This window comes from Macrotis lagotis, chromosome X, assembly GCF_037893015.1.
Source record: "Macrotis lagotis isolate mMagLag1 chromosome X, bilby.v1.9.chrom.fasta, whole genome shotgun sequence".
NCBI classification, from domain to species: Eukaryota; Metazoa; Chordata; class Mammalia; order Peramelemorphia; family Peramelidae; genus Macrotis; species Macrotis lagotis.
This window is the reverse complement of record NC_133666.1, coordinates 136240681-136254787: the sequence shown is the minus strand read 5'-3', so window position 1 is coordinate 136254787 and position 14107 is coordinate 136240681. Positions and strand designations below refer to the sequence as shown.

Below are 14107 nucleotides of genomic sequence, written 5' to 3'. Positions count from 1 at the left end.
AAAAAAAAGAACAAAGGACAAGCAACAATATCAACATAAGAGGCAAGGCATAAATGTTTGGCTAAATTGAATTGAATCTACACATTTAGAAAACTGTTCCTGACATTATTTGTATTTTCATCTGGTACCATTTAAAAATAATATGCCACATTTGGTAAAGGAACACCACCTTCCACTGGTCTTCAAATTAACTCCTTTGAAACTGTGAAACTTGAGTTTCAAAGGTTGCTCCCAAGACTTAGAGAAAAATTTAAAGTTCACCCCATTCATTTCCTTTACAGTTATGTAGACTCCAACCACAACTCCATCTAAGGCTGTTTCTAAAATGCATACCCTTTTTTTTCATCTGTCCTTCCCTAGGGAAAAACTAACCACTCCTCTCCCTGGATCAGAGAAATTTCCATTCTAGATTCAGTCATTTGACCAGAAATCTAAGCAGCATTCCCACCCTTACATTTCCTTTATGTATGTTCTCCAGTTCTCAAATAATCTTTTAAGTTTAAATTTTAAAGCACTATCTTTGGATCCTCTAAGTCTCAATTGCTTTTCTGTTTTCAATTCACTAATGTCAACCCTGAAATGAAGAACAAAATGAAATAAGGAGTGAACAACAATAAGAACTGCTGGAGATATTTGCTAGGCTAACAATCTCCCAACAATGTAGTTTTGCTTTTTGGTTTTTTTCGGTTTTTGCAACACAGCTAGGTTATTATTAAGTGTCTGAGGCCAGATTTGAACTCAGGTACTCCTGATTCCAGAGCCGGTGCTCTATCCACTGAGCCACCTAGCCACCCCCCAACAATGTAGTTTAAAGTTCTTTAGTGCAGTAATTTCAAAAACCAGAGACCCAATATTCCAGTAACTCTCTGAAGAAAATATAATTGGGAAATTATATAAATATATGTATGTATAAATATACATACATACATATATATGTACACACCTATATATATATAAACATATATATAGATATATACTATACATAGATAATGTTAATTTGTGCTTTTCTAAGTCAATCTGAACTTCTGAGATCCTTCCTCATCCCCATTTCTAGTAGTTCAATACTACTGTTTTAGTATACTTTAATTACATTATTTAATTATATTTTTATTTACATTAATTTTCCTATACTTTTTAGCTGACTTTCTTAAAAGGTAGCCTTAGTAAGGACTTACAATAAGACCTGGCTCTGATTCACACCTCAGACACTTAATAGCTGTGTGCCATTGGGCAAGTCACTTGACTCAGTTTCCTGATCTGAAAAATGGGGATAATAATAAATTTACTAGTACAAAGGTTCTGGGATCAAATTAGAATAGTTTAGTAGTATAGTAATTGAAGGACCTGGCCTGAAATCAGGAAGATTAATCTTCCTAAATTCAAATCAGATACTTACTATCTATGTGATCCTTGGCAAGTCATTTAATACGGTTTGTCTTAGTTTCCTCATCTGTAAAATGAGCTGGAGAAGGAAATGGCAAACCACTCTAGTATCTCTGCCAAGAAAATTCAAATGGGGTCATGATTGCAGTGAATGAATGAATACATGTAAAGTGCTTTGTAAACTTTTAAGTGCTAAATAGGGCCACCTTTTATTATCGGTTTCACATGGGGTGAAGTATTTTGTCCTTGTCAAATGCACTTGAATTCTATTTTGAACTACGCTTCTTAATGACATTGCTTTTATTTTTCTTCCTATATTAAAAGCTCTCTCTAAATCCTATAGGAAATCATAGGATTGGAACTGGAAGGGACTTAGAAATGATTTAGTCCAGTACTGGTGAGGAAACTGAAGAGAGGTGAAGCAGCTTAGTTAGCCAGGATTGAAAACTTCAATCCAATGATTACAAAATCTGCTGCTCTTTCCACTAGCCTAGGCTGTTTCTCATCATATTCTATTTCTCTCACTCTCTGTTTCTGCTTTTCTGTGTCTCTTTCTTTGTATCTTCTCTCTCTGTCTCTCAGTGCCTCTATCTTTGTCTGTCTGCTTTTTCTGCACACTCTTGCTCTCTGTCTGTCTCTCTGTCTCTCTGTCTCTCTCTGTCTCTCTGTCTCTCTGTCTCTCTGTCTCTCTCTCTCTCTCGCCTAGTATAGTGCTCTGCAGGCAAGGCAGGGTTTAATAATAGTTGAGTGTAAAAAAAGAATAATACAGAATTAGTTGATTTTTTTTCTCTTTGATCTTTTTCCCAAAGAATAGAACAACTTTATTGTCCAAAGACCCTTAAGGGGAAAATCTTGCACTGGCTTTGACTATGTTTTCCAGTCCAATATCCAAATTCTACAATTAGATACGAGATATCTCAGACAAAGAGCTATCCCGCAATATTTTCCTTGACTAAAATGTGATGATATCCTATCATTCTCCTCCTTCTCAGAGTGTGATGAAAAAAAATAAATTTTCTTAGGGAGAAGCAAATGCACATTTTTTAGTTTAGTAGTTGAGAATTGAGACTTTAAGCTGTTACTAAGCAAAATAATTTTCTCAAGGTAACCCAGTTTCATTTTTCATGAACTCAAAACAAAGTTTTCCAACATCATAAACCTCTTAAGTCAAAGAATGATATTGAAATATCAAATGAGAAAAATAAATGATATCACCATGTTCTAAAGGAAGGGGAAAAAAGCAGATGTGCATGATCTTTTCTACCTTGGATGTTAGAATTTTGTATGAGAGGCAACTTGGTAGAATAGAAGAACACTGAATTAAAAACAAGAGACTCAAGTCCAAATCCTGCTTCTGATATTTATTACCCATATAATCATAAATATGTCATTTTAACTTCTCTGAGTCTTGGTTTACCACCCTGTCAAGCATTTACCTCACAGGGTAGTTATGAAGTCCAAAGAAGTTAATCCATATAAAGCATTTTTCAAACTTTAAAGGGCTATATATAAATTATTACTGTAAGTGAAAATGTAATATTTAATCCCTTGACTTTCACTGGGCATTTAAACTCTTTAAACTTGCTATAAATATGCATAATTTTAATATTGTAATAGAAGAATTGGAAAATAAAACCTAATTTCCCATTGCTCCATTAACTGGAGGTTAACAGACAAATCAAAAGCTTCCTGTTACACTAACAAAACAGGGAAGAAAGATCAGTCACCACAGGGTGAGAACACAGAAAAAGCTGCAGCTGTTTTGTTTTTAACATCTGGGAGAGCCTGGATCCTGGCCCAGACATCAAATGCTAAATAAAGCTCTGACACACATACAAACATTCTTTCCTTCCTAGTTTGGCCTGCTCTCTGGGGACTATGGGGATTCTTGAGACCTCAATGGGCTGGGCTTCTTTTGACTGAACAAGTTTGATGCACCCTTCCAACACGAGCCTGTGATACTTAGAAAGCCTAGAAACTCACTCTGGGGACATAAAAGTAGGGCTAACTGACATCTGTTATCCACTGCTAAACTCAATAGCAGGCAAAAGTACTATCCTACCAACCAAAAATGAAATGGAGGGCAACAAGAGAATGCAAGTTAGGTGGCAGTCCTCAGATAAATATCTCTGCTTTGCAAACCTGATTTCTATATAGTACTGACCCCTTTCATTTAAGGTTCTTTTAAAGGGAAAATAAAGAACTTTATCTTTATAGCACACCTGTGATGTAGTATCCCTGATTATCAAAAAGGAAATCAACGAAAAAATGAATAACATTTCCCCTCCAAACACAAAAGGAGGAATTAAATATTAAGTTAAATGTTTCAAGTCCAGTATTGCCTTAGTGACTAGACAGATCAGAAGCTATACTTAGGCTATGTTTTGAAAAAGAAATATAAATTCCCCTCCCACTGCTGGTTCACAGACCCTTTAATCCTCAGTTGTTGCTCAATGCTTCAAATCAAAAGAAATATAAATTCCCCTCCCACTGCTAGTTCACAGACCCTTTAATCCTCAATTGTTGCTCAATGCTTCAAATCTCCATTCTAAAAATAAAGTGCAGACAAGAAATGAATCTGTTCATGCATCATTTTCAAAGACTATTTAACAAATCTTGATACAAAACATCTGATTGTCTATTAAATTGCAAAAATATGAACCATATAATAAACTAAGGCAATGAAGTTAAGTAACTTAGGCCTAGAGGTATAAGAAAAACCTTCTCTTCCCTAAAAGGATAGATAAGGCCAAGCAGAAGCATGCAATGTAAAAAAAAAAATCAACTGAAAACAAACCAAATGTCATTTCTCCCCATTTCTTGGATCTCATGACAACTCTCATCACTTAAATCTGTGATCCAAAAAAAACAAGCTAAAAATGTAGCATTTCAAGGAAAGAGCACTCTACTATTCATTTCATCCCCTTCTGCTCACTTGAGTCAATATGTTGGAATGGTGCTTTGGTAGCTTTGTCCTAGCCATTAGATTCTGTCAATGTTCATGACATTTCATAATACTAAGTAATTGTTTATATATGTAGTCATATCTTTATATACAGTGGGGCAGGTAGTTTAACGGTTGTTGGGTTTTTTTTTACTGAAATTACAATTCATATAATCCTGTGTGATATTAGACAAGTCAGAGATTAATCTCTGAAAATTTATTCCCTCATCTGTAAAATGGAAGTAATGTTAGCAACTATTTACAAAGTTGTTCTAAGGATTAACTAGGAATGTATAGGAAGCATTTTGCAAACCTTAGCTCACTGTATGAATACTTCCATCAATATTGTTATCACAGTATGATAAAGGCAACCCCAAAAGCTAATTAATGGGGGCCGCTAAGTGGCACAGTGGATAGAGCACTGGCCCTGGAGTCAGGAGTACCTGAGTTCAAATCCAGACTCACACACTTAATAATTACCTAGCTGTGTGACCTCTGGCAAGTCACTTAACCCCATTGCCTTGCAAAAAAAAACCTAAAAAAAAAAAGCTAATTAATGAAATATTTGGGCTACATTGAGAAGTATAATGTCCAGCAGAGACAAGATCTACACAGATCACATCTGTAGTATCATGATCAATTCTGGATACATTTTAATAAAGACATTCATAAAATAAAAAGATGGCTGAAAGTCTCAATATCATGCAGCAGATGGATAAGAGCAGATAGGAGCAATGTCCACTCTCCAGAACCTGGTCAGGCATGACGCTATGGAACTGATGTACAATATTGATGAACTTCTCCAGGCAACCAAATTTTGACATAACTTTCCACAAGCTCTCATGACAGTATCAAAAGTCTTGATCAGATCTCCAAAAGATCTGAAGGAATATCTTGCACAGGAGGGATGATACCTGGTCTGCTTGTATTTACAATGTGGAACTAGTAGCATTAGGTGAAAAATTACAAAGAGGTAGATTTTTGACAAAGGAAAAAATTTTCAATTATTAGAAAGACCCAAAAGAGTAGTTTTGGTGGGCAGTGGGTTCTGTCTCACTGTCATCCAGTCAAGGCTAGAAGAGCACTGTTTCTCTTTCAAATTCTGTAATTCTCTTCATTTAAAAAAATGCTCCTTTAAGTACACTTAAGAATTATATCAATGGTAAGTTTTTACTTATTACTGTTTGTCAAACATTATGATGTATATAATGAATTTAATAATAATAATCTAGTTTCTAGAGATCCTTTTTCACAGGCAGATTCTGGGTCTGAGAAAACGGTGAATAGAAGTCATCCATCAATCATTCCAGGTCCTGCCCTGAATTGTGCTTGCCTATGTTAAGTGAAGTATAATAGTATAGTCTGCCCTGCTCTATTCTATACTCAAGCATCACTTAGATACATGATGCAATTGTTGCATTGTCCTGCATGGTAGGCTTGTCCTGGTTAGCTCATTCAGACCCCAGATCTGATTGTCTTATAATCTACCTACCTATTAATGATCATGAATAAAATATCTGGCTCCACAACAGCAAGGTGGAGCTCCAAGGAATGGAGTAATCTCATGGTTTGCAAATTGGTTCCTTGCAAAGAAAGTAATAAATAAACCACTATTGATTTCCTGGCACTCTGTCTCTGGGCTGCTTTGTCATTCCCAGGTTAGAAATTATTCAATAAAAACTTCATTAAAATGTTTATATAACGCTTCCCAATTTACCAGGTGCTTGCTTCCCAACCACCCTGTGAGAAAGGTTGTGTAAGTACTATTATCAAAAGTTTGCAGATGAAGAAACTGAGACTCATAGAGGTTAAATGACTTACCTCTTGGGAAATACTGAAATAAATTAAAGCCATGAGTTGAGGAATACAGCATCTTTAATTGAGATAACAAGGTAGCAAACCTGTCACACTGGGGAATGTCCTATGAGTGCAGAGCACAATGGATTTCCCAATTCCAAGACTCATGCTGAAGTACAATATCAAGATTTGTGAAATTCCTGTATAAAAAGGGGTCCCCTGACATCCTTCTGGACCCTGAGGAATTCCTTAGAAATACAAATTTGGCCAGGTGCCTTTGGGTCTGAAAATATTAAGACTCAAGTACTTGACCTGGGGATACAGGATATACCATAAAATTGTTTGAAGAATCACAAAGCACCCTCCTCAGCCTAATTATCTTGCTGTATCTGTTAAATTCCAGGACTGCCTCCCCCTTCCCCAGGTGTGGCTGGAACAGTAAGATAGTAAATTCCTTGGGATGCTCATGAATATGTGACTCCCCCCATCTCAGCAAATATGTTCAAACAAAGACCCTTTCTGTCTATAGGAACCCCATATTTACATATGCTAAGACCATCTTTGCTTCTGTATTCTGCCTGCTCTCAGTATTTCCCCCTCAAATGCTATAAAAACCCTATCCCCTGAATACTCATGTACTGTCTGATTTGGGTATTCCATCCCCAGGCAGTCACCAGGAATATAATCCTGTGTGATATTAGACAAGTCAGAGATTAATCTCTGAAAATTTATTCCCTCATCTGTAAAATAGAAGTAATGATAGCAACTATTTACAAAGTTGTTCTAAAGAATGTATAGGAAACATTTTGCAAACCTTAGCTCACTGTATGAATACTTCCATCAATATTGTTATCACAGTGTGATAAAGGCACTTATCCACACTTATCAAACTCTGGTCTCCATCTCACTCTTTGGGTTCAACATTTGGAGGCCCCAGTGAGATCTTGGTGTTTTGTGTCACCAAAGGAGACCACGGGAGCCTTGAGTTTAGGTTCAAATGGACTGTCTCTCCCTTTCCTAGGGGAGCCGGTCCCTGATGATGTTCCAGGGCCCCAGGACCAAGTAGACATAGCCTTAGTATGAACCTCTCCTTGACTGCAATCCCCCATTCAGCCTAAGTGGAGATCCTGTTACACCTCTGGAGGTAAGCTTGTTCTGGTTCTGGGTCTGGACATTTGGTTGAAGGGGAATTCCATATCAGACGTGATGTCTGGGTCTCCTCTTTTGGGTGCTCCTTGCAACAGCAAGGAACACATTTGGTCAGCCTTTGGGAGGGAGAGATTGTTGGACTTGATGCTGAAATCTCCCCTCACAGCGTTCCTGAGACATCAGAAATTTGCCATTGGCCTGTGTTTGTGGATATGTGTTGAGATTGACAGTTTGGAAAATTCTATTGAGCTTGTGTGATCTGTGCTTGTGCCTCATCTGTCTTTATGAATTCAGATCGTCTATTTATGTGTGTGTTCGGGTTTTTCTATTGATTTGTTAAATGGGGAGAAAAGTTCCCCTAAAAATTTCCTTGGGTTACCTCATTTAAATTGCTGCTCTTTATTTTTAGGCAGTATTCATCTAATGCCCTCCCTGGCGGCTCTCCCCTCAAGCCTGCTTTCTGCCTATGTTACAGTGGGTAATAGGATCCCTCCCTCCTCACCCCTGCTCAAGTCTCTTGAGCACTTCCTAGATGGATTTTTAAAAATTTTTTATTTAAAAAAGGAATGGATTTTGGTGTTAAATTGACTGAGGCCAAACTACTCACCCTGTTATTTTACTATTATGAGAGGCCCCCCCATTCCTTGTTTGTGTTCCCTTCTCTTTCCCATTCTCCTTGATTCTGTGCTGCCAGAGTGTTTCCCTCCTCCCCCTTTTAGGAGAGAGTTCCTTTAGGAAGAATTAGTAAAGTAAGTGTTAAAAGGGACCTTATTTTGAAGTTAAACAGCAAATATTACCAAATGTGTATAATGTGGTTACCAAGATATACCCGTATAGGGGAAACTAAATAGTCTTTTTCCAGAATGATATGGCATCATTAGAGCTTCAGGAGTTTATCAATATAGATTCAGATATTGTTAGTTATTACAGAAAATTATGGAACATGTAAGGGTTGAAGAATAGAAGATCAACCCCCCCAGAAAGAATCTAGGATGGTCTCTCTATAAAAGTTATTCAGTTTACTCTAAGTGAAGAAGGGGGGGCAGGGAATATTCTAATTAGGCTAAGGGATTTTTGAATGACTGTTTGCCTTCTCTAGGATTTTAGCAGTTATAATCAAGAAATGTTAAATATTAAAACCTTGGAATGAAAAATGTTTTGTGAAAAGTGGAGTCATGGTTTATATAGCTGTATAAGCTATGTGACTCTAGTTCAGAATAGTATGAATTAAGGTCAAGAAGAGCTAATGAAAAGGAATGGTGCAACAGTATATTAAGTTGTATAGTCTGGGACAGAGGTTTGGAAAGAACTGGAAAGAAAATCCAGACATGGAGACAATTGGGGTTTTTGAACCATTTGTTAAGTATGGAAAGTGGTAAAAGCATGTAGACAGAAGATTTGAGCAGGGCTGACTTTGCACACCAAAGATGGATTTTTGGGAACTTTGGAAAATGGTTTACAAATCATTGTAAGAAAAGAAGGAAGTAGGCAGTGCCCGGCTCCTCTGACTGCTTGGGCTGCTCCTCCGGCACAGTGCACTGAGCTGGGCCAGAGGCGGCGCGACGTGTGCCAGGGCGGTGCAGCCTGGGCCCAGGCCGGGGACAGACAGGCTCCACTCTCCCTGTGCCTGCACCCCGCGGGCAGCCGGGCTCCAGGCAGGTGAGGGATCCCTCGACCAGAGGTTTCAGGCAGGGTATTATATAATGAAGCATTTACTATGGCTAATGACCCCTTGGAAGGTTTCCATGAAATAAACCTACCTTCCCCTACATCACCAGATCTTCTTAGTGTCTACGAGCCAGCAACTCAGGAGCAAACTACCTCACCAAGTGTTATCTACCAACCATATCCTCTGTGCTCATCACCTGCTCAGCCTAACAACTTAAATGTGTCTGACCTTCCTACACAACCTGCTTGTTCATCTCCCAGACATTTGAATTGTGGAGAAATATCAGGCATTAGTATCCATATTGCAGACTCAGTCCCTTGTTCTGCTGCTGGGGTCTCAGCTGGTTTAGTTAGACCGCTGTCCAAAAAGGACAGCAACAAAGCCAAGAGAGAATTTTTACAGGATGCTGCTATTACAGAGATTTCTGATGTCAATGATGACTTTTTTGGATTGAGTACTGATAGTCTGTCTCGTTTACGGAGCCCATCTGTTCTAGAAGTAAGGGAAAAGGGTTATGAAAGATTAAAAGAAGAACTTGCAAAAGCTCAGAAGGAACTGAAATTAAAAGATGAAGAATGTGAGAGACTTTCAAAAGTACGAGATCAACTGGGACAAGAATTAGAACTCACAGCTAGTCTGTTTGAGGAAGCTCATAAAGTGGTGAGAGAAGCTAATATCAAGCAGGCAACAACTGAAAAATCATTAAAAGAAGCACAGGGAAAGATTGATGTACTTCAAGCAGAAGTTGCTGCCTTAAAGACACTTGCACTTCTCCAACATCACCAATTCAAGAGCTTCTGCCAAGTGGAAAGGCTCCTTTTAAAAAGGGACATGCAAGAAATAAAAGTACAAGCAGTGCTATGAGTAGCAGTCATTAGGACCTCAGTGTCATGCAGCCTATTGTAAAAGACTGCAAGAGGCTGATTTATCTTTGTATAATGAGTTCAGATTTTGGAAGGATGAACCTACAATGGACCAGACATGCCCCTTCTTAGATAAGATTTATCAGGAAGATATATTTCCATGCTTAACCTTTTCCAAAAGTGAGTTGGCTTCAGCTGTTCTGGAAGCTGTGGAAAACAATACCCTAAGCATTGAACCAGTGGGACTGCAACCTATTCGATTTGTAAAAGCTTCTGCAGTTGAATGCGGCGGACCAAAGAAAAGTGCTCTCAGTGGTCAGAGTAAATCATGCAAACACAGGATTAAATTAGGAGACTTGCGGGGGTCCAGCCTCCACGGGGTCCTTGGAACTTGACAGGAGGGATAGAGTCGGCGAAATGAGTTGTCAACAAGTGGGTAAAGGCAGGAGCAGGTTGACTGACTGTCAGCTGCTTAGATTTATTTTTATAGTCTTAGAATCATATGAAACAAGCAAACTAAAATCATTTCCTTGGTTACAAAAGTATACAATTGTCATCATTAATCACATAGTTCATATGGTTACAAGTTTGATCATGTAGTGGTTACAAGTGTGATTATCTTGTCCCTGCTCAGACCGTGATGACCTCAACCTGCCTGTTGCCTAGTTTGTTGCTGCATAGTAAAGTTATTGATTAAACAGAACTTTCCTTAGAATAATCTTTGATATAATTTGTTTAATGGAATGCTTCTATGTTTTTGTACCGCATATGTAATGTTTTCGATATGCTCCCTTGACAACCTATATTGAGGGTAGCTATGCTTGTCCACCTGTCCGTTGACTCCTTCAATAACTAATTTTCCTTTTAGCCCTTGTTGGTAGACGCTACGGTTTCTATGATGTTTCATTCTTTGCCAATAAACTAAGGCTGTTAGAGTTCACATATTGGTTACCTATACTAACTATTCTCTCACCATCTTTATCATATATTTCTGTGTATGATAAGGGGGGGCAAAACTGTTAATTTCCCTGGAATTCTATCTGACCCATCTTATATCTGGTTTCCCTATATATATTCTGACATCTCCCTGGAACTCCCAGTGCTGTGTCTTCCAAAGATTTCATAATGCTGAAGCCTTTTGTATGTCTCAGGGACAGGCAGTCCTGTTAAATTTAGACAGAGTTCACAATCTGCTTTATTCAAGGAATTTCTCTGAAATCCTTCCTTTATAGTCATTCCACTATTAGGATGAGTAAGTTTTGTAATCAATAATAGACCTATAAATATGGGTACACAGGGAATCCCTATATATATTGAAGAAGGAAATATTGTTCCATCAGGCAGTGTGACTGCCCTGAGTCTTCTTGCCGCGACTGTGTCAAACAGCTTAGAGACCCTGGCTCCCAACAGAGACTCGAGCAACTACTACTACATTTCTCCTTTTTGCAGATACAGGATCACATCAGTGTGTAACTTTTTTACATACATTCGCTATATCCAGCAAGGACTTGTGAAACAACAGGATGTTGACCAGATGTTTTGGGAAGTTATGCAATTGAGAAAAGAAATGCCATTGGCAAAACTGGGATATTTCAAGGAGGAACTTTGATTCTCTATGTGACTATGCATGAACTTCACTGGATAACTGAAATGGCTGAATTTTTTATGGTCATGATATTTATTTCCAAGGAGATGGGTCCAAGATCTTTTATCCTCTTTTGCAAAACACTAAGGAGTACTGTGAATTGTATCAAACTGACACATGCTGTGTACGCTTATGTAAAACTTTAGTTGAACACCTAAGATGAAGACTTGCAGGTTTACTTGTGATTGTAATTTATAGTTGCAAAAAACAAATCTAATTAAATAAATGTTAGATTGATGAAAAAAGAAAAGAAGGAAGTACAGAACTATAAGTCTATAGGGAGATATGTATTTATATGAGGTTGGGGTGATTTAAAAATTGCATTAAATTGGTACTTTTTGCAATGTTTGGCAATGAATTGATTGGAAAAGTAATAAACCCCATAATGTGAAAAGTTTGATATGAAAGCAATTGCTAGGTAAATGTTAATTTTATTATGTTATTATTGTTCCTATAATGTGTTAATCTAAAGATACATGTAAATTGAATTAAGGAGTTCATAAAAAATATGTTTGAGTTTGGATTCTGATGTTTTATGGTCCCTCCAGAGTCATGGGAGTCAGGACAGACTTGTGAGTTAGCTTTAGAATAACTAAACAAGAGGAAGCTAATATTTTACACTGATTGGAATGTAGTTCATATATTTGAGAAAAACCTGGAGTGAGTAAATAATGATAAAGAGTAGAGGTAAAGAATTAGTACATATTACTTTGATATCTCAAACTGTGGGGAATCTCCAATTCCCAGAACATAGAATGTTCTTATATTAAGAAATGTTGTTCAGTGAGGACAGAAAGCTCTTATAAGTGAGAGCATTGAGAACTTAGAATTGCACTGATAAAGATAAAAAGAATTTGCAAACTTTTTAGGCTTTTGAAAAGAAAATGATTTAAGACTAATTTGAATATGACTTTTGGAATTTAAGAGAATTATGAAGAAAATCTCATAGTCATAGGAAGGGATTTTTTAGCAACAATTGGTCTTAATTCTTTGCATTTTAAAGTTTTAGGGAGTAAAGAAAACATACATGTAATTGAAATATGCTGTGTACAATTAGTAAACTTTACATAAGAACAATTTAAGCTATTCTTTTTGAGACTTTAAAATTGTTTTCTAATAACATTATGAATGAATTGAAGTTTCATCTATCACATTTGTAAAGATTTGTTATGAGAAAAAAACTAGAGAATACCTTGCCAATGGGTTAAAGTTTTCAAGGCCTTTTTGGCCCAGAAAATTTGTGAAAGGCTTTGTTTTTCACCTCATGTTTATGAAAGGGAATATTGATATATGAGATCAATGTAGATTATTTATTATCTGTTAAACAGAGGAAATTATACATATAACTGTAACACTGTCATGGGTAATAAGTGTACATTGTGCTTTTGAAATTATTGTATAAAACTAACTGATAGAGGATCTTAATAGAAGTATATTTGAAAGAAGAGATAAAATAAGCTTATGAAGCAAAAAATTCAGAAGAAGTTTGTGTGTAAAAGATACTTAATTACAAGGTTAACTTTAAGAGAACCTGTTGTTTTATGTTGCTTTAAGAGAATGAGATATCAGAATGTTATGTTTCATATAGGTTAAGAATTTAATGTTTTCATTATTTCTTAACTGCAAGATACCTTTCCCAATGATATTGAATAAACGTGAGGGGATTTTGGAAAATGACTAGGAAATTGAAAATTCTGTAACCCTAATTAAATGACTTATCAATAAGTAAGTTTGAAGGGTGGTGTCAGGCATGTGATCTGCTTTTGGAAATGTAAACTATTTTACTGTAATGATGTCAAAGCTGGAATTAATGATTGTTAATGAGGGAAATATCACAGCATGATCCCCTGGGTTCCCTGAAATTTTAAATGATGTGTTGGACTTTGTTCTAGATCTGTAGGTCCAGGTATAGCTGTAATAATGGAAAGATTATTTTGTGAAATCTAGTTCTTAATGTGTTACACATTACTGTTTTGTTAAATTTAGAGACCTCAGCCCCTGAATTTCCAAACCCCACCCCACCCCCATCACCAGGTCCCATCTATTCCCCCTTGGAAGATTCCTTCCCCCCCAGATCAAAAGGGGGAATACAAGAGCAGGGAAGGTAATGAACATTCCAAGACCTGTCTCTCCTTCCCCCTGAACCAGCCTGCTCTTCCCTCAAGGTTCCTTTGCTGAACAAAAAGGGGAGAAGAAGGTAGCAGGAGGATGGTGGGGAACACTTTCAGAATGGGTAGAAGCTAATGAAACAGCATTGGAAGTAGTTTAAAAATTCTAAATGAGCCCCTCCCCGATTTGACCTCCTGCTAGGAATCAGGTCAGACCATGGCCCTGCCTTTACAGCTAAAATCTCTCAAGGAATACTCCAGATACTGGGAGAACTTGACTGCTTTTTGAATGTTTAGAAAGTAACCCTATTTAATGTATTCTGATGACAGGGCCACTCAGAGTACATATATGTGATATATGTATAAGGAAGGGAGCTGATTATGATCCCCCCAATCTAAATTGTGAAGTGGATTCACTTGGAGATCTAATTAGGTAAAACAACTATTTTTAGGTCATGGGACTTTTAATCAATTTTCTTTTTATATCAGATACCAGGATGGTCAGCAAAAGGAAATGCTACTGGGTAAATGTCATGTTCTTGCAGCCAA

General features: G+C 37.2%; 1 pseudogene; it reads left to right on the top strand.

The window, feature by feature from the left end:
• Positions 1-8957: 8957 nt before the first annotated feature.
• LOC141500782 (rab-3A-interacting protein-like) lies at positions 8958-11646 on the top strand (annotated as a pseudogene).
• Positions 11647-14107: the final 2461 nt, after the last annotated feature.